The sequence below is a fragment of the Dryobates pubescens genome, chromosome 3 (assembly GCF_014839835.1).
Source record: "Dryobates pubescens isolate bDryPub1 chromosome 3, bDryPub1.pri, whole genome shotgun sequence".
Classification (NCBI taxonomy): domain Eukaryota; kingdom Metazoa; phylum Chordata; class Aves; order Piciformes; family Picidae; genus Dryobates; species Dryobates pubescens.
In genome coordinates this window covers 21,752,190-21,776,505 of record NC_071614.1, presented here as the reverse complement: position 1 = coordinate 21,776,505, position 24,316 = coordinate 21,752,190, and the positions used below count along the sequence as shown (strand labels likewise).

The 24,316-nt window shown below is 43.9% G+C and overlaps 1 protein-coding gene across 2 annotated transcripts in view; it reads left to right on the top strand.

Moving 5' to 3' along the window:
• Positions 1-24,316, top strand: part of EXTL3 (exostosin like glycosyltransferase 3) — a 179,865-nt gene that overhangs the window by 37,627 nt on the left and 117,922 nt on the right. For both annotated transcript variants that reach the window (XM_054179752.1, XM_054179751.1), the window contains exon 2: positions 19,765-19,839. The gene's annotated coding sequence lies outside the window, so the exon portion shown is untranslated. The remainder of the gene's footprint in view (positions 1-19,764; positions 19,840-24,316) is intronic.

The following is a 24,316-nucleotide window of genomic DNA, read 5'->3' as shown; positions in this document are numbered from 1 at the left end:
GCAGGAGATGGTGGGCCCAGAAGCTCTTTGCTGTTGGACTCTGCTATATTTGGCAAACTTACTATGCCTCTTACCTATAAAAGGTTTGAGGCTGCCTTTCTTCATGAGACAGCTGTAAATCGGCTGCAAAGTGTTATTGATGATGCTAATTGTAAAATTCTTACAACAATGATCCTTTAATGAATATAATGTTAAAAAGATTCAAAGAAATCTTGTGGTTGGGTTTTCCTTTTTGCCTCCAGGGTCTTCTGGCCTTGGTTTTATTTTGTGACAGTGTTGATGATCGCCAAGCCTTTTGTGTGGTTAGTTAGGCAGAAGGATTGAGCTGGAGCTGGCAGGCATCGTGAGGCTTTTGTACAGAAGGTAGTTTCCTCCCCACCCCTCAGGAATCAAACCTATTCTTCCTCTGGATATGATTTTCATTGCAGGCACAATGATGATTTTGATTAGAAAGGTCAAGTGATGCAATTATTTCTTCTTATCAAAGGAGATGTTGGAACAGATGATGTCTCTACATCAGTTGAGTGTCTGTCTTACTGAGCTTGCGTTTCAGACAACATTTCTTAGGCAGTGAGGCCCAGAGCATCTTCTGGTGTAGGTTATACAAGTGTGACCTGGGCTTTGCACTGACTTGCGTCTCTTTAATTCCATTGCCATGGAAGGAGTGACATGCAATCTCCAGATGGATCTCAAGTCTGTTTGAATATGCATCTCTGATCTCTAATACATGCGCAGACACAGCAGTCTCTTTGGTTATTGCTGGCAGCAGCTCTATCTGGGACAGAAAGTGGCAGCTGTTTGACAAATGTAATAGAGTAGGTATTATAAAAAGAACCAAAGTGAGTTTCCTTCTCTTAAAACTGTTTAAAGGAGAAGTGGTATCACGACTGCTTCTTGCAAACTCAGTGTTGCTTTTCAGGAGTGTCTTGCCAGAGCATTTTGCTGTCCCTGTACCTATTCTTAGCCTGTTTACCAAGAGCTGTTGTGTACCTACCAAGGGAGCACTGTGTTAAATCATACTGTGTACAGACTATTTGTGTGTTTACGTGGAGCCTTTTGAGGAGAGACAGGATTGCACCCTAGCTCTTATTTCACTCTCTACTGTTTCACAGAGTCATAGAATTGTTTAGGCTGGAAAAGACCTTTAAGAACATCAAGCCCAAGCATTAACCCAGCACTGCTGGGTCGCCACTAAGCCATGTCCCTCAGCATCACATCTACACATTTTAAATCTCTTCAGGGGTGGGGACTCCACCAATTCCATGGGCAGCCTATTCCAGGTCTTGATAACCCTTTTGAGGAAGAAATTTTTCCTGACATCCAAACTAAACCTCCCCCGGTGCAATTTAACACTTTCTCTTGTCCTGTTGGTCTAGTTGAGAGGTTGAATTAGAGGATCTCTAAGGTCTATTCTATTGCTTGTTACTTGGGAGAAGAGACCAACTCCCACCTTGTTCCAGCATTTTCTCAGGGAGCTGTGGAGAGTGAGAAGGTCTCCCCATAGCCACCTTTTCTCCAGACTAAATAACCACAGTTTCCTCAATTGCTTCTCGGAACACCTTTATGCTCTAGACTCTTCACCTGACTTGCCCTTCTTTGGACACATCACAGCACTTCAATGCTCTTCTTGGAATGAAGGGCCCAAAACTGAATCCATATTCAAGTTGTGGCTGTAACTGTACTGAGTACGTGGGGACATTCTGTGTTTTACAAATCTTCAGGAAAGAGTTTAACGTCTCCATGGCATCATACAGCTTCTGTGATGTAGAGAAGTGCTCAATACTTATTGACACTGACCTTTGGATTCAGGATTCAAGACATGGTTGAACTGATTTCACAGCTTGCTGCTGGAGGGGATGGCCTTGGTCCCTCTCCCTCTCTCAGCTCTGTGGTCCCTCTTATTTATAGGATGCCTCAGTGAGCTGATTCTCTTTGATAGGCAGTTTGCTGCTGGATTATTTTTAGAGGTGGGGAGTGAGGGGTTTCCTTACTAGCAGGATTTGAGGAGAGGTTGCTAGGCACCCCTTCTTTCCTTTTCTTGTTCTTAGTTGCTGTCATAGAATTGCAGAATTGTTTGTGTTGGAAGGGACCTTTGAAGGCTATCAGGTCCAATCTCCCTTCAGTGAGCAAGGACATTAGACATCTTCAGCTGTGTTTTTAACTGTGCTTGGCCCCTTCTTCTGGTAGTGACAGGAATGGCTGAGCATTGCAAGGCTTGGGCAAGTGTAGAATTGGTAGTGGGACAGTGATAGAGTTGCTGTGCCATGGCAGAGGTCTGCTCCAGTGCTCTTTTATCTTCATTGCAAATCTGGACTCTGCTCAGGACCACTGAGGGTAATTTAATGAAGTGTAGGGGGGAGCTTGTTATAAATGAAGGCGCTGAGTGGACAAGAACAGTTCACTGTTGTATATGACTATGAAGGTCACTAGAACAGGATGCTCATTTTTCAGTCCCTGCCTGCTGCCCGGTGAAGCTGAGGTTTGTGCTGACGCAAGCAGTTCCTGCTAATGGGCACTGGAGTTGGACTGAAAAAAGAAAATGCCCAGGTCTGAGCATTGCTTGGCAGTGAGACAACTGGAAAGAGGAGCTGTTGGTGCAGATCTCTTCAGGCCTTGGCACTTCTTTTTATTACCTGCCTCTTTATTCTGAGGCTACGTTATTATGATTTCTGTTCTTCTGTTAGGAGAAGTGAAATTAATAATCTCCCTTATTTCCCATACAAGGAGAGGGATGTCTTCATTCTAGCCCAGGTTTAACTGCAGGTGAGATCTCCTTTGGGAACTGTATTATGCAAAAGCAGAGGAAGAGGAAACAAATAGTTGTGTAGCCTACTCGCTCTGAAATGCAGTTTTAATGGTGCCTTGGTATTCATATAATTATTTAACCAGTTTTGTGATCCTTGGGATTATTACTCCTTCCAAGTAATAACAAGAGCAGTAAAGATGCCTTGTTAAATTAAAAAAAAAAAAAAAAGAATTGGCATATGTTGTTTTCAGTATTGCATTGTAGCAATTCTTTGAAATGACCTTTCAGAATCTCAGAGAGAAAATCTATTTCCTTGACTTGATCAGCTTCTGGCTATCTTGAGATGGAGTAGAATTGAGTTGCTTTGAGTTTGGGTTTTGGGTTTTTTTAATTGCATTCTGTGTGTCACAGTTCTGGCTTTTCTAAAGGTTAAGTTGTCTTTTAACAGGACTTCCACAGATGCAGTTTTCTGAAACTTTGAGGATTGGGTTTGGTTTTTGTGTGTGTGTTTGGTTGTGGTCTGTTTTTTTTCCTTTATTTTCAGACAACTGTTTGTTCTTGGTGTTCTTTCCAAATAAAGCTTGCTTGTTTGCTTTCTTTGTTAATCTGAGAAGAAAATTCGCACTATATTTGACTGTCTTAAGGCACGATGATGAAAGGGCTGTGGTTTGTTGTTGCATTTTGGTTGGGGTTTTGGGTTTGTCGGTTACTTATCGTGGTTTGGTGTTTTGCTTTTTTTGGTATGGTTTGTTTTGTTTCAGCTTAAGCAGTTGCAACATGATTAGGTCATAGAACCTTACCAGCTTCAGAAAAAGAAAATCCTTTAAAATGTGTTTGCTGAGCTTCAGCAAAAGCTTTGTGGCATCTTGTGCCTTGATGTTACTGGGTGGTTGTCACAGCCTGCTGTGGGTTTGGTATATAGGATCATGTCAAATATCTGCAAGGGCTTCAGTCATGCCACACATACCCCTCTTCTCAAGGCTGAGACCAATGGTTCCTCCCTCTACCCTTTTGAAATGTCTCTTCTGGCATTCTTCCTCTTTCGTCTATAAAATCTGACAACTCTTGAGATCAAAGAGATGAAAAAACCAGATTGTGTGAAATCTCTCAGATCAACTCTTTAAGTATGAATTTTCACAAGAGACCTTTGCACTGAGCATTCTCTGAAGCTGTACTTGGCGAGGCTGTGAGAGCCTGGTCCTTCAAAGCTCTGTGAAAGAAGCGTTGAAGTGCAGGTGCTGCAATATTAGTGTTCTGCCCAGTTTTGAGAAACAAAATTGCATTAGTGGGTATCTGTGTCTCTTATGGGACACTAATTTGCCAAAATGAGTGTTCAAAGCTGAACAAGAGAATGGGTACCAAAAATATCTCCAGTAGCTCAGTTTGCAGCTGGTTCTTTCCTGCCTCTCAGTCTGGTGCATTAAGGCAGCTTGGTACCTAGAATCATAGAGTCATAAAATGCTTTAGGTTGAAGGGGACCTTTAAAGGTCATCTAGTCCTGACTCCCTTGCAGTGACCAGGGACATCTGCAGCTAGAGCAGGTTGCTCAGAGTCTTGTCCAACCTGACCTAGAATGATTCCAGGGATGGAATATCTACCACTTCTCTGGGCAACCTGGGCCGATGTCTCACCACCTTCATTGTACAAAAATGTCTTTCTTATAGCTGCTCTAAATCTCCCCTCTTTTAGTTTAAAACCATCACCCCTTGTTCTGCCACAACAGGCCCTGCTAATAAAATCTGTCCCCAGCTTTCTTATCAGACCATTTAAGTACTGAAAGGCTGCAATAAGGACTCCCTGGAGCTCTTTCTTCTCCAGGCTGAGCAACCCCAACTCTCAGGCTGTTCTCACAGCAGAGGGTTTCCAGCCTTCTGATCATCTTTGTGGCCCTCCTCTGGATCTGGTCTAACAGGCCTATGTGTCTCTTGTGCTGAGGACTCAAGAACTGGACACATCACTGCAGGTGGAGTCTCACCAAAGCTAAGCTGACATGCAGAATCCCCTTCATCCCCTTTGGATGCAGCCCAGCATATGGTTGGCTTCTGAGCTGCGAGTGCACGTGGCTGGCTCATGTCCAGGTTTTCATCCACTGGATGGAGGTCGAAGATGCTGGAGTTCCTTGCATAGGTGGCAGAAGTGAGTGAAAGAATCAAATGGAACCCAGTCACAGGCCTTTGAAGCTGTGTGATTTCAGCCCCTAATCAAGCTGTGTTTTGCACATCCTGACTTGAAAAAGCAGGCTTCTCATTCTTGAATCTGCATAGACAAACCTGAGGGGCACTCTGTGTTTCCTGTTAGATTCCAGATAAGATCTTCTCCTGTTTGTACTTGCAAAACAGTTTAGATTTGTGCTTCCGTGCTTGCAGGGCTCCTGCAAAAAGTTTGATCCACCCCTTCATTTTGTTGAGTCTGTTGCGAATCAAATGATCTTTCTCAAGCTGTGAACACAAGAATGATTTAGCTTTAGAAAAATATTAAACCAAATTCCCTGCAAACAGATGATGTAATACCCAAGCTTCATGTTTGAACAGCAGCTAATTTACGAGGGGATAAACCGGAGTTAAGTCTGTCAGGCTTCTGAATTCCCAGATTCAGCAGAGTATTGTTCTTTGTGCTTTGAAATGCAGGTTGTATATGTGTGTCTGCTGCTGTCCCTGTGATTTCCTTCAGCTTCTGTAGCTGAAGAGTTTGTCCATGGGAAAAAGGTACCAATGTTTAGCAACAAAAGGTTTATATGAGTATATTCTATGTCACTGTTTTTAATATTTACTCTATGACTGAATTAAAACCAAACCAGTCACTTCTGTGAGCTGCAGCACTGCAAAAGAGGGTTTCTTCTGATTGTGGACCTTCCTTTCACCAAATGTGATTTGCTGTCTGCAAGGTCCCAGGGACACTGCTGGCTGGGAAATTCCATGCTGTGCAGCTGGTTTGGGCTCCACGTGGACTGTTTACTTGGTCTTTGGACTTCCTCTCTCAGACAGTTATGTACAAAACAAGGAACACTTAGTTTTCATGCATGTCATTCTGTTTATGAGCAGCTTTCACTGCTGGTGGCAGCTCTGATGTGTGTAATGCTTTATATCTGCTGACAGGAGGCGACTTAACTGTGGTTGGCTGTGTAAGAGGGAGGTTTGTGTTGACACTTTCCCCCCTCCCTCCTAGATGGCATAGTCTGTTTATTGGGATTTTTCAATGACCTGTTCCTTTAATCTTCAATTTTGGCATAATTTCCCAGAGCTAGTGTAAGCAAAGAGCTTTGCCAACTAGCTTGCACAGGAGAGTGAGAGAAGCCCAGGAGCTTTAGTATCTGCTTATGATGGTGCAGGAGGGAAAAAGATGCTATTGTGAGAAATGGAAGGCACAGCTGAAGGAATTGCTTTTTCTTCTCTAGCCCTTTATACTGAATACCAAAAAATAGTCTTTTAAAATGAGGCTGCTCCAAGTCAGACGTTGACATGATCTGGGGTAAACTAATTTCTTTGCAATATCATTAACTATCTTGGCATGCTGGGCGGCTTCATCAGTTTTTCTTCCTCTAAACAGCACTGTCAGAAAACTCTTGAGTTGCGCTGCTGCCCTGCTTGGTTTGGAGATGTTGCTCTGGAAAACAGTCACTTTGGGTGAGATGGCATTTGTGGAGCGATGCTGCTGACTCACAGCATCGATATCTGCTAGGCTGTGCTTGTTTGAAACAGCTGGATTGCAGAAAATTATAAAAATTGCAGGAGGGGATGGGAAGCAGAGGGACTGTCCTCCAATTGATAGTTTCTTTTTCTTTCCCTATGGTTTCTGTTAAAAACTTAGAGTAGTGGGCCAGTTGCAGTTGATGGTGAAGTTGTGCTTGAACTGTTTGTTGTTTTATTTCTCCACTTTGGCATTTTTTTCATGTAAGTCCTTTTGCTCAAAATTTCCCTTTTCTCTGCCAGCTGTGGAGCAGCTGTGAAGATACCAGAAAACATTGAGTGCTCTTAAGAACTGCTCAGAGAAACATGTTTTTGCAATGGAGGCTGGTTTTAGCTGGAGCTTCTTGTATGGGCTGATCTGCCCTATAGCTAGCAGTGATGGCAATGTGTTGAGAAACTGTGAAGAGGTGCAGACAAGGGGCCTTTTGTTCCAATTGCCTTAGCAACCCTGCCTCTCTGAAAGATGAGATGTTCTCATTCGCACATGGTGTTGTTCACAGGAAGGTTGTTTCTCATGAAGCAGGCCTGGGTTGAGGGGATGATTTTTGGGAAACACTGATCCTTCTATTCCCTCAATCTCCATTTTTTGACAACAGGAGGTTCCTAGCCAAAAGAAGTCTGTGGCTGTCTAGTGTTTGACCCCCAAATCACAAACAGCGTGTCCTGCTGTCTCTCATCCTTTGCTTTATCTGCTTCTGTGAGCACAATGTGCTGAACACTGAGATCAGTACTGTGTAATATCTTTATCAATGACATAGTAGGATTGAGTGAACCTTCAAAATATATGTGTATGATGTCAAGCTGAGTTGACATGGTGGAGTTGACATGCCTGAGGTATGGGTTCAATCCAGAGGAACCTAGACAAACTCAAGAAGTAGGCCTCTGTAAACCTTCTGAGGTTTGGCAAGGCCAAGTGCAAGGTTCTACATCTGAGTCACAGCAATCTTTGGTATTGGTACAGGTTGGGGGGTGATATGATTGAGACCTGTGGAGAAGGACCTGGAGTGCTAATAGGTGAAAAAGCTGGGTATAAATCAACAATATGCATTCACAGTGCACAAGCCAACTGTGTCTTGGGCTATATCCAGAGCAGCATGGCCAGCAGGTCAAGGGAGGGGATTCTGCTGTTTTACTTTGCTGAGACCTTACATGGAGTATTAAGTCCAGCTCTTGAGCACTTGGCACAAGAACATCAACCTGTTGCAGCTGGTTTGGAGGAGGCCACAAAAATGATGTAGCAGGAACCCCTTAGCTGTGAGGACAAGGTGAGAGTGTTGGGGTTGTTTAGCCTGGAGAAGAGAAGGCTGCAGGGAGACCACCTTACAGCTGTTCAGCACTTCTGAAGTGGTGTATAAAAACAGCTTGGGACAACCTTTTTGCAGGGCATTTTGTGACAGGTCAAAGGGTGATGGTTTGAACCAGCTAAAAGAGGGGAGATTCAGACTAGATACAAGGAATACATATATTTTTCTTAATGATGAGAGTGGTGAGACACTGGTCCAGGTTTGCCACAGGGGTGGTAGAAGCTTCATCCCTGGAACTATTCCAGGTCAGGTTGGATAGGGCTCTGACAACCTGCTCTTGTTGAAGATGTCCCTGCTTACTGCATGAGATATGGACTAGGTGACCTTTAAAGGTCCCTTTCAACCCCAAACTTTGTATGATTCTGTGATTTAAATAAATTGTAGTCTTTGCTAAATATCTGGCTAATACTGCCTTAGTCTGTGGTGTGAGCTGACTAAGCTGAAATGAATGGTGTAGTTTGAGCTTGTTTGGCATGTGTGTATATGCAATTTCATTGCAGATGGTAGAGGAAATTAAGATCTTGCCTTAAGTCCATCTCAAGGGGAGGAAAGAGAAGCCATGGGCTTGCTATGGCAGTAAGGAAAGACTTGGCAGGAACATGGCAGGAGTGTTTCTAAAGCTGTTATTTGAAGGTGATAAAAACCCCTTCTTAATGAGTGAGGTCATCATACAAAATTGAAGAGTTGTTGTTAATTGTGTGCTATTACAGATGTCTTGCAATGATCTCCTGCATTCTGGTCCATTGCCATACCCCTGGGATAATTTTTCTTAACCTGTTGAAAATGAAATTCAGAAAAATGAGAAAATCTGGCTGCCTGAGGTTTCAGTAGAGATCAGCAGTGCTTCTAACGGCTGGCTTTGTATGTTCTGTGGATACTGAGTTGATGGTATCTAGAAAGAGACCGTGGCATCTCCTTTCCGTGAGTGGAGGAGATATGGACAACTCTGTGTGTTTTTTGAGATGCTACTGCAAAATTACAAAGTGCTGACGTCTCCCAGCAGGCAAAGAAGTGGAGATGCAAAGAGATGTCTGGAATCATCCAAATGAGCTGATGGCAGAACTGGAGCTAACTAACACATGCAGTTTCCCTTGTGTTTCAGAGCTATTATGCAGCATGTCCTTCAAACTCCTGGGAAGCTTGTGAGTCTTTGAGGTTAGCTTTGAGAGGTTTGTTGTTGGCGTCAGTGAATGCCAGGATTGAAAACAATAAAGATGCAGTTTCAGGAGCAATGCTGCTTGAGTGACTGCAGGGATTTCTGAATCTGGTGGAAGCTTATGTAAATGGTGAGCTCATGAGTTGTTTTTCTTTAAAGACACCTTTTTTCTCTTCACCCCCTCAGCTTTTTGCTGCAGTATTGAGGCAGGCAGTAAGATCTCCACTACAGCTTTCAGCTCTGTGGGAGCCTTATGCCTACAATTGATCAGTTTCTTGCTGATATTCAGTAGCCCAGAGAGCAAATATAATGCAGTAAATTCATTATATGCTAAAATATTTACTGTATGATTGTAAAGGTCATAGATGGCAATGAAGGCTCAGTATAATACAGCCCTGAATCATTCCAGAGATGGTATCTGTCACTGCTCTCTTTGGAGAGAAGTGGCTCTTAAAGTACCTCAAATAACTTATCCTTGGCACATGCTTTTTGAGGAGCGTGCTTGGATCTTCCATAAGTCAATAAATAGCTGTTATACTGCATCTGAAAGTTAACAGCTCTATTTAATAATCTTGTTGTGTGTACTCCCACAGACAGGCATGAAGGGTAGAGCAGGAAAGGAGTCTTAATTTGACCTTGTGCTTTTTGGCTTGATGTAAGTAGTTTGCAGAGCTGTATAATAAAATCTCCATGATCTTTCTATTAAGGTCACTATAATGTAGAGTCGTTATGAATGCTGAATGGCATTTTGCTCCTACCTGTGTAGGAGTGAATTACTTGTTGCATAACATGATTTGGAAGGATAGCAATGAAAAGGCTTCTTGGCAATGAGGTGGGCTGTGATTTGCCTGCTCCTGAACCACAAAATGAAGTATCATTTGACAAATGGATTTGGGATTATGAGGAACCTCTCAAACTACTTTCACAGGTGCATGAGTGGTGGTGTGTAACTGGGCCTGGTTGGAGGGCCCTGAACAGGGTAAAAAATATGTCACTGACCTACTTGCTGGTAGTTCTGGCATCTGACTAGGATGAGTTGTTCATCCAGCTGATACCCAATGCCTTCTTATAATGGCATGTCTTTAAACAACAGTTAGATGATTGGATGCCAAAGAACATTTTGGAGTGTGGCCTTGCAAATACAGCGTGTTAATTGAAGCTGCTCTCACTGTCAAGGCGGCCTTTTTAGGTCTGCTGTCTGTCATCCTGACGCTACTCCAGTCTCTCTGGCTTCTCACTGACTGCTGATGAAGCCCTGACTGCAGTCTGCCTCCCATCCTCATTATAGAGAGACTGGTTTGGCTGCTGGCATTCACATTTGTCACCTGCGGCCACTCCTCTGGCTGTGATGGGCTCTTTCCTCGTAGTACTGAGAGTTTCACTAATTGGAAGCAGGTTCTGAAAGGGCCACATTTGTTCTTCTTTGTCATGAGTAAGCTCTTTGTGTGAGTGTGCATTTCAGGCAGCTGCATGAGGTTCAACAGCTTTGTCATGATTGGACAGATCTCTAGATAATCAAACAAATCTCTTGATTATGAGGATGGAAAATAATATTATTTGATTTACAGATGTTGCTGCACATAAAGTACTTCTGTGGATTCTCTGAATGGCAATATCTGGGTGTGTTTGGCATCCTCAATTTGTGAGTGTGTCTATTTTCTAAACATGCCCCTCTGGACAGTGTATGGAGCTGCCTACACGTGTAATGTGGACGGACGTCTTAGAGAGAAGCAGATGATTAATAATGTGTCAGTAGCATTTTAAGCCAAATTGAGGGATTATGCTGGGTCAGGTGTCCTTGGAGTTTACAGTAAACCAGACAAAGGATGATGGAGACTATTGCCTTATGTCTGATTTGACAGGCAGGGTTGAAAAGGCGAAGGGGATGAAATGTGTTTGAATTAAATCCTCTGGACACCTTTTCCTTCTCTCCATTAGGAAGTTCAAGACAAACTTGAAACCATTTTCCATTGTCTGTACCTCTGAGAGCAGTGAAAGGGGGAAAGCAATGCAGCAGGCACGTGTCTCACATCTGCAGCTCCTGATGGCTGCTTTGGAGAGGGTGCACCAGTAGCAGGAGTAGTGCAGGTGTTTGTGAAGGGTGTTGAAGTATTTTCTCCTTTGCATAAGCTCTCTCAGTCATAGACTGACTGACAGATACACAGAAGATTAGGAAATGTTATCACAACCTCTTGAAGCTGTGGAAATCTGGAAAGGAGAGGTCCTGTGATCTCTCTCTCTCCTGGTTGTGTGGTAGGCAAGATTTGGGAAGCGATGGGATTGAACACAAGCTTTCTTGTTTGCAGTGTTAATTGCACCCTCAGTTTGCTGTGCAACAGCACTGCTTTTGCTGGGACAAGGAAGGGGAGAGATGGTGGGAGGGTAGAAATAATATGTGCTTGGTTCAAAAAACTAATGAATTTTTGGGGACAGATCCTTTGCTCTTTAAGGTGAGAGCAGTGTTTAGGTTGGGACTTTTTTGTACAGATATAGTTGTCTACAAAGCCCTTCTTTTTTTCCTTTGACATCTGCTTTGTAGCAGCAGAGGAAAAACAACCATTTCTGGAGCACATCTCATGTTGTCCTAGGCAAACATCTTGAACCACTTTAGTTTTATGTGCCCCAGAAGTGCCTGCTGCTTTTGCTAGCTGTACAGAGAGCTAGACCAGCTAGTTTAGTGTAATACTTAATCTGTTATGGCCAACCATGACACCTTACTAAATGAGAAGTGGCTTTCTCAAGGCTAAACCTTGGATGCTGGGTGATTTTGGAGACTGTACAAAGCTCCTTGCAGTTGCAACTTCTTCAGAGAAGGAAGAGCTGATGTGGTTGCTGGATCCAATTATACCACATGGTAGCAGGTCTGAGGTTTGAAGCATGTTTCTGGCCATTTTAGCGAGAGTCATGTGATGGTTGAATTATCATTGAAGGAAGTTGAAGGGCTTTGTTTCAGTCACTTGACCCTGGAAAGACTAGCCAGTTTGTCAGATACCATCCATCCATGAGGGAAAGGTGCAGCTAGATGGAGGACTCCTGCACTAGCAAAGGAGGGAGCAAGATAGTGCAAAGTGTCTTTTCCTAGTGATTTTTTGTCTCTGATCAGTTGTTCAATGATGGAGGAAATCACACTGAAAACGACCACAGAGCTTTTTGTTTTAGCTCTCTAACTTGAGCCTGGATCATACAAAGCAAGCCCTTCGAGCCTGAGAAGGGGGTTTTGTGGAGGAATAAAGCTTATTGTCAGCCGAGGTGTTCAGACCCTTGGGAAATTGTGACCATTGTCTGGGCTATTATTGCTTAATAAAAGCTTTGCATTTCCTCATTCAGGGTCTTGAAAATCTGGTTCTGTGCTTTTAAAAATAACTCAGCGTGAACCACAATTGGGAGCATTCACAGAGGAAATTCTTCAGCCCTTTAAAACAAAGTGGAGGGAGGGAAAAAAAGCCCTCCTTAAGGCGCTTTTACTTGGCCATGAAGAGTGAGTGCGTCCAAACTGTGCTTCTGCTATCTGGAAGAAGCAGGGCGATGCGAGAGCCTGGTTTTGTTCATGCTGAGGGTTTGTTTGCCTGCAACCTTCATGCTGGACCCAAAATTCTTGATCTCAGCTGAGGAATCTGTGGATGGATGTACTGAGTGAATCCTTGGGATGGAAGGTGGTGGAGCTTTGTGCTTGATGCAGAAGGTAGGAACATGCTTGGGTATTTTTTTGCTTATAACAGAGACCGCCACAGAAAGGGTAACTTTGGGTGAACTGAAACTCGGTCGCATGATGAAGGATGGGCAGTATTTAGGGCACCTGCTGCTGCAGACTCTGTGCTGGCTTTGGGGTGCTGCCTTAGTGCAGACACTGCTGCAGGCTGTGATGGGGATCACTAGTGAGGGGAAGAAATTGAACCAGCACTTGAAATGAAGCCAGCAGATATCACAGGTACCCTCACTACTGTTTGGATGCTGGGCAGGGGAGTTTGAGGATTTGTTCTTGAACCAGCCAGTGCTGGGGTGGGGAAGAGTACAGAAGAGGGGGTGCTGTGGGCTCTGCAGTAGCCTTTTCTGTAGTTTTCACTCTTCTTGACTTTTGCTGTGAGGTTGCAGTCCTGCACAGAAGCCCCATAACTAGTTCGCAAATCCAGTTTTGGAGGCTTGTTTCTTTCCATCTGTGTGTTCTTGGGCTTATTTTCCTTCTTGTGTGGAAATAATTATATTGCTTCTTTCTTATGTTCTGGCTTTGACTAAGAGAAGGAATGTATTCAGGTTTTTTCTCTTTGTGTTGTGGTGGTTGTTTTAATTTTGCCTTCTACAGCAAGCCGTGCAGTGTCTGCTGTTAAAATATTCTGGAGAGCAGCTGCTGCCCACGTATTGCACAGAAATGTGTGTTTAGTGGTTGCAAGACAGGCTTGCTCTTGGGTGTGCCTTCTTGTTTTCTTCAGGGCAAGTGTCCATGTATGTGCTTGGCCATAATTTATCATTACCATTGAAACTGGGGAGATACAATTTACATTAGTGCTTTGTGTGCATAATACTCATTGACTCTTGAAATAAGTTTTGCCTTGAAGCCATGGTTTCCTGCAGGATAGAGGTGACAGCATAAGAAGGGAGCTGCCTGGGGTAACACTGGACTGCAGCAGTGCTGTAGAAGATATCTGGAAGTCAGGAGGCTAATGACTGGGTTATCAGCTCATTTTTACCATTGAAATAGGAAATGAATGTAGGCAGTTTGCCTCTTTGGTGCCTCAGTTTCTCTGCAGAAAAAATAAATACAGCATGACTTGCCTTTTTACTGCACTGGGCAGCTTGCAAACTCTTCAAACTCTGTGTAATGAAGTCAGAAAACACAGAAAGAAGAGCATTGGAGAAATCCCTTAATTATGTGGTAAAACTTGAGCACAACAGAGTGATGAAAAGGCGAGTGCTGCTGTGTTTCCAAGCATGGTTGTACCTTAGATATGGTCTGAGGTGAAGTTCAGCGTTAGTCAGACCTTTTGCCCACAGGCAGTGCTGAGAGCAATTTCTTTTCCTTCAAAATAAGGATAGAAAGGGTTTGTGAGCCTGTGTGCATGTTCATTAGGACCAAGCTGGAGTTACTCGTCCTCCTCACTGTCTTCTGTAGTATCTATGATACGCACAGGCGTATGTGATGCAAGAGAAAGGGGACAAGGCACAGCCCTGCAGTAGCTAAATCCAGTAACACCTTTGTGTGCCTTGGAATTGCTTGACATTTTCTAGGCCATGTGCACCCTAAAACGATTTCCATGCCTATGTTTGGAGAATGCGCTGTGCCTATTTTTGTTTGTAGCCATGTGACTGATCTAGGGCCATATGTTAAGAATATAACTGCCTTTTTTTTTTTTTTTTTAAACTATCTAATAAAAATGCAGACTGGAGCTCTTTAATGAGGCGATAAGTCATTCCTGCTTCTCCTCTTTTTAAGGCAAAACCACCTCACACACTAGCTTCTTTTTGTGTAGACTCCTGCTTTGCATTTCTACGCATTCATCATCACATCAAGCCTCTCGCAAAAGGCAGTAAGAAGGGGCTGCTGAACAGGGCGTTTTGGTGTGTAGAAACCTAAACCTTTGCAAAGGGAAAACCTTGAGCTTTAATGGAGGAAGACACAGGCTGGGTGTGAGTGATGACAGAAAGTATTTTGAGGGAAAAGGAAGAAAACCCCAAAATCCCACCGTACTGAGTAAGTTTAGCCTGGTCTCGAATTGTACAGCTAAGAACAAGAGCCATTAGGAAGCAGTTTGAGAGGAGAAAGATTTGCAATTTTTGTTCCTTCCCTTTGCAAAATTCAAGTGATTGTTGGAAGTTTCTGCCATCCCAAGGAAAATTATAGAATCACAGAATGATTTGAGTGGGAAGGGACCTTTAGTTGGTCCATCTAGTCCAAACTCCTCTGCAGCCAGCAGAGACATCTTCAAGATCAGGTTGTTCAGAGCTCTGTCCAGCCTGACCTAGAAAGCTTTCAGGGATGGAGTACCTACCTCCTCTCTGGATGATCTGTACGAGTGACTCACCACTCTGTAAGTCCTGAAAGGCTGCTATAAGGTCTTCCAGAAATAATCTTTGTCACTGCCACCTACTTGGTTAAGTCAGTGGTTGAGGTTGTGTTCAGCAGCATGCCAGTGGTGACTGGGGTGTGTGTGGCACAGCTGGGCACCAGTGTAAAGCTGCAGTGCTTCTGATTCTGAACCTTCAGTTCTAGGAGGAAATGGCTTTGCTGCAGAACAGCTCTGGTTTGCCAGCATATCGCTGCACCCGCTGCTGCAGCAAATGTACCATGGTTGTGGTTTGACAGAATACGACTGCTAAATCAGATTACACTTGCCCGAGGTGGCTGGGTGTGAAATCCCAGGTGGCTGAGTGGCACTGTCACCAAGGCATCGCTGTGCGGTCTCACGATGTCTTGTCTGGAGCAGCAGAGTTGTCTCCTTCAGTTGCTGTGCCCGAGTGCTCGTTTGCATCCCAGTGCTGCCACTTGCTGCTTCTGCCAGGACATCCGTTGGCAGGCTTGTACTATTTGTTGAAGCGTCCAGACTGGGGAGAAGAAAAGCTGTGCTTGTTTTGTAAGGGCTTCTTCCTTTTCCCACCCCCCCTACTGCTTACAGGTTGTTCTCACTTGTGGCCAGTGTGGTAACAAGCTCTAAGTAGAGCAAGAGAATTACAGAGTCATAGAATGCTTTAGGTTGGAAGAGACCCTTAAAGGTCATCTGGTCCCATATCCCTGCAGTGAGCAGGACATCATTACTAGATCAGGTTACTCAGATTCCCATCCCACCTGACTTGGAATAATTCCAGGGATAGAGAATCTGCCACCTCTCTGGGCATCCTGGGCTGGTGTCTCACCACCCTCATTGTGAAAATATGTTTTCCTTCCATCTAGTCTGAATCTCCCCTTTTGGTGTAAAACAATCACCCCTAGTCCTGTCACAACAAGCCCTTCTAAAAAGATTATCCCAAGCTTTTTTGTAGGCCCCTTTAAGTACTGAAAGGTTGCAAGAAGGTCTTTGTGGAGCCTTCTCCAGGCTGAACAACCCCAACTCTCAGAGGTGTTCCAGCCCTTGGATCGTTGTTGTGGCCTCCTCTGGACCCACTGCAACGGGTTTTTGTCTTTTTTTGTATTGAGTGCTCAAGAGCTGGATGTAGTATTCCAGGTAAGGTCTCACCAGCATGGAGTAGAGCAGCAGAATTGCCTCCCTTGAAAAGGAGGACAAGGGGGCCATAGCAATTCCAGGTTGTGATTCAGGATTGAAAGCCAGCATTTTGGTGTAAAAAACAATAGGTCTGTGAGTAATTGTTTAACCATGAAGTATGTCAGAACTGCTGAAAAGGAGGTGGATGTGCTCTCTGAAATACAGACTCATGGGAAAAGTTCCTGATAGAAGGTAGTTTTAATTTACAGCCTTTTTCAACAGGCGGTCAAACTCGACTAAACATATTTAGCAGGGCCTTGCATAGTAAGAGGTGCTTTTCTTACAGGCCACACATTCTCTCAGAGACATTGAGGCACAGTGATAAATTATTTAGTTATAGATACCTAAGGAAGTGAGCCAGGTGCCTGCTGGGCCGTGTTGTCTCTCTGGCTTCCCGGCTTTGCATGTTCTCTTGCTGGCTGATTCACAAAGCCCGGCCATTTGCAGAAGTGGTCTCTGGGTTATTAATGTTAATTAACCAGGTTCTGCTCTGTGAATATTCCTGTAGTCTGTGCTTGGAAAACATACAAAGGGCCAAGTTCTTCACCTGTGTAATGAGTGTGTATACAGCTATACTGTTAATTAGCTGCATCCTTCTGAAGACATGGGTCCCTCTCGGGAATGATAGTTTTTGGTGTTCAGCTGCTTGTGGTAGTTAAAGTCAGGCCCCTCTGAGATTCACTTGCAGACTTGTGCTGTAGTCAGATGTTGTGCCATTGTTTTAATCATTGGTTTCTCCTCTGTGCATTCTACTTGTCAAACAGTGCAGTTTCCAGTCTTAGTTATTTTCAGATTTGCCATTAGTACCTTGTTTTAATCAGTGCTGACAAAGTGCCTGACTTGCTACAGGCTCCAGGCAAGGGTTGGGATTTAAGTGTTCTTCAAAGAAGCCTTTGTGATGCAAGAATGGTGCTCCTTGTGCTGGCAACAGTTTTATATCTCTGCCTCCTAATAACCATCTTGTGGTAATACCTTCTTCCTCTGACTTACACAGACAACTCGATTCCAAGGAGAAATTTTCCCCTGAAAATGTTGCTGTTTGTTCTGCCAAGTCCAACTGGGGCTTTATTATTGCTTTGGTTTAATAACCAGGATGCTCCTGGTACAGGTGAAATATCTCCAAGAGATATTGTCTCTTATTAGCCTGGTAGCTGAACATTCCCCTCCTTGTTTTAACACTTGAGGGCAATAGAACAGAAAAAGATAGGATCATGTAATCATTAGGGTTGGAAAAGACTTCCAAGATAATCAGGTCCAACCAGCAGTTCTAGGTCTACCACTAAATCATTTCCCTCAGCACCGCATATACACAGCTTTTAAGTCTGTCCATAGATAGGGACCCTGTCACTGCCCTTGGCAGCCTATCCCAGGGCTTAACAAGGCTTTCAGTGATGTTTTTTCTAATATCTAATCTAAACCTCCCCTGGCACAATTGGAGGCTGTTTCCTTTCATCCTATCACTTGTTACCTGGGAGAAGAAATCAACCCCCACTTTGCTCCAACCTCTGTTCAGGGAGTTGGGAAGATTGGGAATGTCTCCACTGAGCTTCCTGTACTGCAGACTAAACATCCCCAGTTCCCTCAGCCATTCCTCACAAGACTTGAGCTTTAGACCCTTCACCAGCTTTGTTTTTCTTCTTTAGAGCTACTCCAGCCTCTCATTGTCCTTGGAATGTGGAGCCCTTAAGTGAACCCAGTATTTGAGGTGTGGCCTCACCAGTGCCCATTATAGGGGGGCAATCCCTGCCCTAGTTCTGCTGGCTGCACTATTTCCAATACAGGCCAGGATACTTTTGGCCTTCTTGGCCACCTGGGCACACTGCTGGCTCATCTTCGTTCAGATGTTGACCAAAACCCCCAGGTCCTTTTCCACCAGGTAGCTTTCCAGCCATTCTTCCTCAGGCCTGGAGCATTTGTGGAGTTGTTGTGATGCAAGTGCAGGACACAGCACTTGGCCTTGTTGAACCTCAAGCCTGTTGGCCTCAGTCAATTTTTCCAGCCTGTCCAGATTGTTCTGTGGATCCTCCCTACCCTTGATGGTACTGTATAGGTAAATAATACGACTGCAAATGAGAACCAAGTTCAATTTTTATGTGTTCAGGTTGATAAAAAAGCAAGGTGAGATCAGCAGGTCTTTCCAGAAGAGGAGGGTTGTTCTCATCTATGTGTGCTTTGTCCCTGGTTATACTTTTCCAGTATCATCCAGAAGACTCTTGGTTTAGCCGTTTGATTGTAATTTGCATTTAGATTGGCTGCCTGAAGGGGAGTCACTTGCAAGGGGAAATGGGGCTATATGGCTTGAGTCTCTTGCAGATCTAGCTGAAAGTAATGGCATTTACATAAAAACCATTAGCTCTGTTATTGATAAACATGAAAAGCATCCATTTCATTTAATTTTCTCATGAGGAGTCTTTAATATAAGCATACAATAGCACTGCAGTAGTACCATTCCTGCCCCTCCTCCCTCTTTACTGACCTCTTGTCATTCTGTGGGAGAATTTTGACTGGGATTTTGTTGATGAGGAGATGTGGAGTTATTTCTATTGCAATTTACTGAAGTAGCCATTTGTCTGGCTGCATTGTAGGGAATTATTTAATGCTCATCTTCTGAGGTGTCTCTATTAATTGAACAGGGACTAAATGTCTCCCTGAAGCATAATTGGTCTGTGTGTGATGTATACTAATATGTGTATCTAGCAATGAGTTTTTCTTTTGTTTGCACCCCAACGCATTTCTGTAGGTAATCTTTTACTTAAACTGTGGATATAATGTGTTGAAAGAACTAGACCACAGCCCATCTAACCTGTGAAGACTCTGTCTTGGTAAAGCAGTTTCTGTGGCCAGTGAGGGGAAAAATGTGTTTGTAATGTTCTTGACCACGTGTGATCAGCATGCATCACAGAGAGCTGTGATTCACCATCGATATGGTAACTGGTTTTGTGTGGCTATTGTTGCTACTCTGAGGTAAATATTGTACTTTACTCTTGAGTTGGATCAAGTCTGACCTTTTTGAGAAGCTCCAGAGGCAGCTGGTTCCATAGTTGTTTTCAAGATCATAACATTTGATATTGTGATGCTGTAGTTGGTCCAGAAAAGAGCAACATAGCTGGTGAAGGGTGTAGAGCACAAGTCATCTGAGATGCAGCAGAGGAAACTAAGGTTTAGTCTGGAGAAAAGGAGGCTCAGAAGGGACCTTCTTATTCTCTACAAAGGGGAGGCTGGGGTGAGGTAGAGGTAGATTTCCTCTCCCAGATAACAAATGACAGGCTGAGAGGAAATGGTATCAAGTTGTGCCAGGAGAGGTTTAGGCTGGACATTAGGAAAAAAAAATTTTAACTGAGAGATTAAAAATTGGAGCAGGCTGCCCAGGGAAGTGGTGGAGTTAACATCCCTAGAGGGATTAAAAAAACTTGTTTAGCTGTGGTGCTGAGGGACATAGTTTAGTGGTGACCTGGCAGTGCTGGGTTAATAGTTGGACTGGATGATCTTGGAAGTCTTTTCTATCCTTAATGATTCAATGATTTTCTTGAGACCAGTTCCTGACTTCAGTGTTGGGTGTGTGTGTTTCTATCTGTCTTGCCTTGCTTAGCTGGACTGCTTGATTTTTTCAAAAATACTTTAAAATTAATTTTAGTTGTCCCTTTGTCTATATTTACAACCTTTTTTCCCTCTCTAATAGGCTCCACACAGATGAGTAGCGAGTTTGGTACAGAAGAAGTACAGATCCCAGTTTTCCAGCTGTTCAGCTTACACAGTGAGTACCTTAATATTTCAAGTATAAGATTATGTGCAGTGCCTAATACTGGCTTAAAATTGACTTCACAGGGGAGCAGCATTAAGTCTGCATGCTTGGACAGTATTGTCCTGGAAATACAAGCTTCTTTGGCTTCACTCTTGTTTTGGGAGGAGCATGTTCCAGCTCTTTTTGTCTGAAGTGGTAAATTTTATTTGTATTGCACTTCCAGAAGTGTGCACGTTTCAGCAGAGCAGAGAACGGATTCAGTTATGTCTTCTACCTGCTCAAAGCTGTGGGGAATCAACTTTAGAGGTGTTGCCACATAATTTAGCAATGTGTCATGTGCAGTTTCCTGTGCTGCAGAGCAGAGGAGGTTCTGGGGTCAGGAGAGCAAAGGTTTGCCTCCTCTTTTCCAGCCTTGTTGGAGCTGTTGAACTCAGCAAAGAGGGCGTGTGAGGGACCTGCCGCAGCACATGTAGGGGTTACTCATAGAGGCATGCTGTGAAATCAGGCAGATGAGGCTTGGCTTGACTTGTGAGCTGGAAAGGATAAGAAAAAAATAATTGGAAAGTGTTGCCTAGTTCATGGTAAGGATGGCAGGTTTTCTCAGAAAGAGGAGGAGAAAATCATTATTTCATGGAGGATTTTTACACATTAAAATATCTGGCATGCATGTTAATGGGCTATAGTAATGAGCCCATGCTTTATGAGGTGTCTACAAATACTTTTTAGCTGGCTCCTGTGAAGGCCATTAGCTAGTTAAGTAAGTACTGGTTAATTGGAATGTTCTGGCCTGTGTGGTGCAGTGGCATTGGCAGACTGAAATAGTTTACTGCCTGCTGTAGGCATCTGCAAGTGGGAGGTTACTCTGCTTCTGGACGTAAACTGCAGGTGAGTGCAGGAGCTGCATGGATGGACTGAGACCACTGCACAATTAAGTTTATTCTAACAGTCCTAGCAGGCAGCTCCCTTGAGGATAACATGGGATGATGAATTTTAAAAGTAAGGAAAGGAAAGGCAAGGATCAAATAATACACTTTGCAACTGGACTGTGCCAGCAAGTTGGTTTACATACATCCTGGGGGAAGGGCAGAGAATTCCTGTGCCAGGTCACCACTAAACCATGTCCTTCAGTACCATATCTGCATGTCTTACAAATCTCTCCAAGAGTGGTAACTCCACAACTTCCCTGGGCAGCATGTTCCAGGACTTGACAACCCTTTCAAGGAAGAAATTGTTCCTCATGTCCCACCTAAACCTCCCCTCTACAACTTGAGGCCATTTCCTCTTGTCCTGTCATTTTTACCCTGGGAGGAAAGACTGACCCTAAGCTCACTCCAACCTCCTTTTAGGAGCTGTGGAGGGAAAGATCTTGCCTTTTTCGCAGGCTGAACAACCCCAGTTCCCTCACCTGCTCCTCACTAGACTTCACTAGGTCCTTCACCAGATTTGTCGCCCTTCAGTGGACCTGCTGCAGCACCTCAATATCCTTCTCACCATTCGGGTTTGAAAACCAAACTCAGTACTTGAGATGTGGCTTCACTAGTGCTGAGTACAGAGATTCAATCACTTCCCAGTCCTCCTGGCCATGCTGTTTCTAGTACAAACTTCTATATCTGAGCAGTATAGTGACATGCAACATGTCCTTGCTTCAGATGTTCTGTTCCTGCTTTCTACAGCATCGATTCAACTTGTTATACTTCGGGATTCAGGACAGTCTTTTTACTCTACTTGTGTAACATGCCAAGTGCAGTGGGGACTCTCATCTCAGCTGGTCCTGGCTGGTTTGACTCCTGTAACAAACGCAATAGTGAATAATAGAAGTGGAAGTAGCAGAGAGGTCGTGTGAAGAACAACTGATGCCGTTATTGACCAACGGTGCCATCGTGCCATGGTCTTAATCGACAGATGTAATCCCAGTGTGTGTTTAGAGTCAGATCTGCTGACTTCAGTAGCTCAAATAAGTCGATACCATTGAATTCTTTTTCTCCTTGCATATCTTAAGTAAAACATAGTAAGTTGCAGCCTGACAGCTGTGCAATCCACAGAAGGCCACAGGGCTATGTAGGCTTCCCCAAGGGCATAATTTGGCCTGCAGAACATTTATTACGGCTGGTGTTGTGTGTAGCAGGCTCAGCATTGACCTTCAGAAGCTGTTATGCTTTTAAGGACCTAATGGCTGGAAGAATGAATATAGGAGACAAGGATTTCAGCCTTGGAGTCCTTTTGCAGGGCAGAAGACTGTGATTAAAGCAAGAAGACTGCATGTGTGAATTTAGGTCAGTAGGAGATAGCTGAGCCAAGGGCTGTTCTTGGCAGATAGCTAGAACAGAAAAGATGTTAGAAACACAGTCTGTCTACAATTGCCATGGAGCAGAATGGCAAAATGACCTGTTTCTAGGGAGTCCTCAGCAAGTCATTCTTATGCAAGGCTCTGTGGCACTAAATACCAAAATAACTCACCTGCAACTGGAATATTAAAGTATTTTCGGGCATCACCTGAGGCTTCCTGGCTTGGCAGCAAAGCTAAGTATTGCAGGATGTTGTATTGCAGGTCCCTTCCTATGAGGATGTGGCATCATCTGTATGAGCATGAGTGTAGGTCTGATGCTTCTTGTGCAAGCACTGGTCTTAGCTGTATACATGCTCATGTGGACTTTGCTCACAGCTGAAATTAACCAGACTGAGCAAGAGCAGATAATTTGGTGTCGCTGGGAGGATTTGAGCTACTGGTATCTCCTCCCAAAGAATATGGGGCATTGAGTCAGAAGAATTCCTGCTTCAAGCTGCTGTCCTTCTTTAGAAGATGCCGTAGACTCTTGACAGCTTTGTCTAAAACTCAGAACATGGCAGACAGACACCTGGGCTGCAGGAGACTGGAAGTCTGTTCTGTCTCCAGCAGTGCCATGTAGAAATGGCCTTCATCTCGCATCAGTTTATTTAGCTCTTGTTTGGACTCACAGGTGCTTTCAGCCTCTGTCTTGCCATCATGTGTTTCAGAGTTTAACTATAACTTTATGTGACGAGCTGCCTCCTTTTGATAACCTGCTACCAACAAGTTTACTTCTACAAGTTCCTGTATAGGGAATTGTGTGCATGATTGCCAGTTCCATGCTGGTTTGGGTTCTATAGATCCCTACCATTTCTGTGATTGGAGGTCTGTTTTCAAGACTAGAATGTCCTAATTAATTCAACCATCCTCTGTACAGAAGACAGAATCATTGAACTGTTTTGGTTGGAAGAAACCTTTAAGATCATAGAGTCCAGTTGTTGATCCAGCGTTGCCAAGTCGCCACTAAACCATGCTACTCAACACACCTGCACATCTTTTAAATCCCTCTAGGGAAGGTGACTCCACCACTTCCCTGGGCAACTTGCTTCAGGCCTTGACAATCTTCCATGCTCCATGTGTTCCGCTGTCCTCACTGCTCTTCTGTTCTCTTTCCTTTTGTCAGTGACTTCTGGTCTTGTTACTGGTCTGGTTTTTCTCCTCTCAAATGTTCTTACAGACCTACTTACTAGAAGCTTGAAAGAACCATTAGGTTTCTGAAGGTTTGTCCTTTTTACTTCACTTCTTTTCCAGGGTTATAAAAATGGAGGAATTTTGTATACTCCACATAATAAGCCATAGACTTTTTTTTTTCTTTTATCTAAAAAGCAGAAGTCTATGTGCCTGAACACCCTTATCAGAAAAACTGTGAATAAACCTGATACATTCCAGTGCCCTGGGTCACTAGAACAATATGGTATTTAGGAAGGAGCCCAGGCAGACATTGTGTGGCTTTGTGCTAAAGCTGTCAGCCAGGATGTGAGATGTATCTTTGTATCCTGCAGCGATTTCATAAGACTTCAGTGGCTGCTGCTGTATACTGTGTCTTCTACATGGGGACAAGAAACACTCTTGATGTTAAACCACCTCCCCCTCTTCACTGGTTAAGAGAGGAAATTATATCTAAGGAGGGAATTAGCCTTGATTAAATAAATATAAATCAGTGTCACCAAACAGCACGTGCTGATTCTGCAAGAGCAAGGCATGTCCCTCCATGCCCTGTGCTTTGCATTAGTGGTATTTATTTTATTAGTTCTGTGGCTTCCAAAAAGTAGAACTGGATGTATGTGATGAGAATTGTAACACCCTGGGTTGTAGTCAAAGGTCTGCAGTGCTGGTCTGCAGACTGACATGCCTGGGGCTGTCTGTGGTTTTTAGATATCTGTCCTGACTCATGTCTGTGGCTTTAGTGCTGCCCTAAGGTGAATCATAGCTCCCACAAGGGTGGTTAAAGACTTGCCCTGTGAGCAGCCTGAGAAACCTGGGCCTTGGTTCAGCTAAGGAACACTTGAGTATTTTTCTCTTCCTTGGCACGGAGTCAGAGTTCCAGGGATTATCCAGATCAGTTTTTCCCTGTGCTGAGGTTTATCTGCCCAGGGCATTCTCTCCCTGCTCCTCACAGCTCTAGGGATATTCCTGCTACTAGACTTTTCCTCCTTTCCCTCC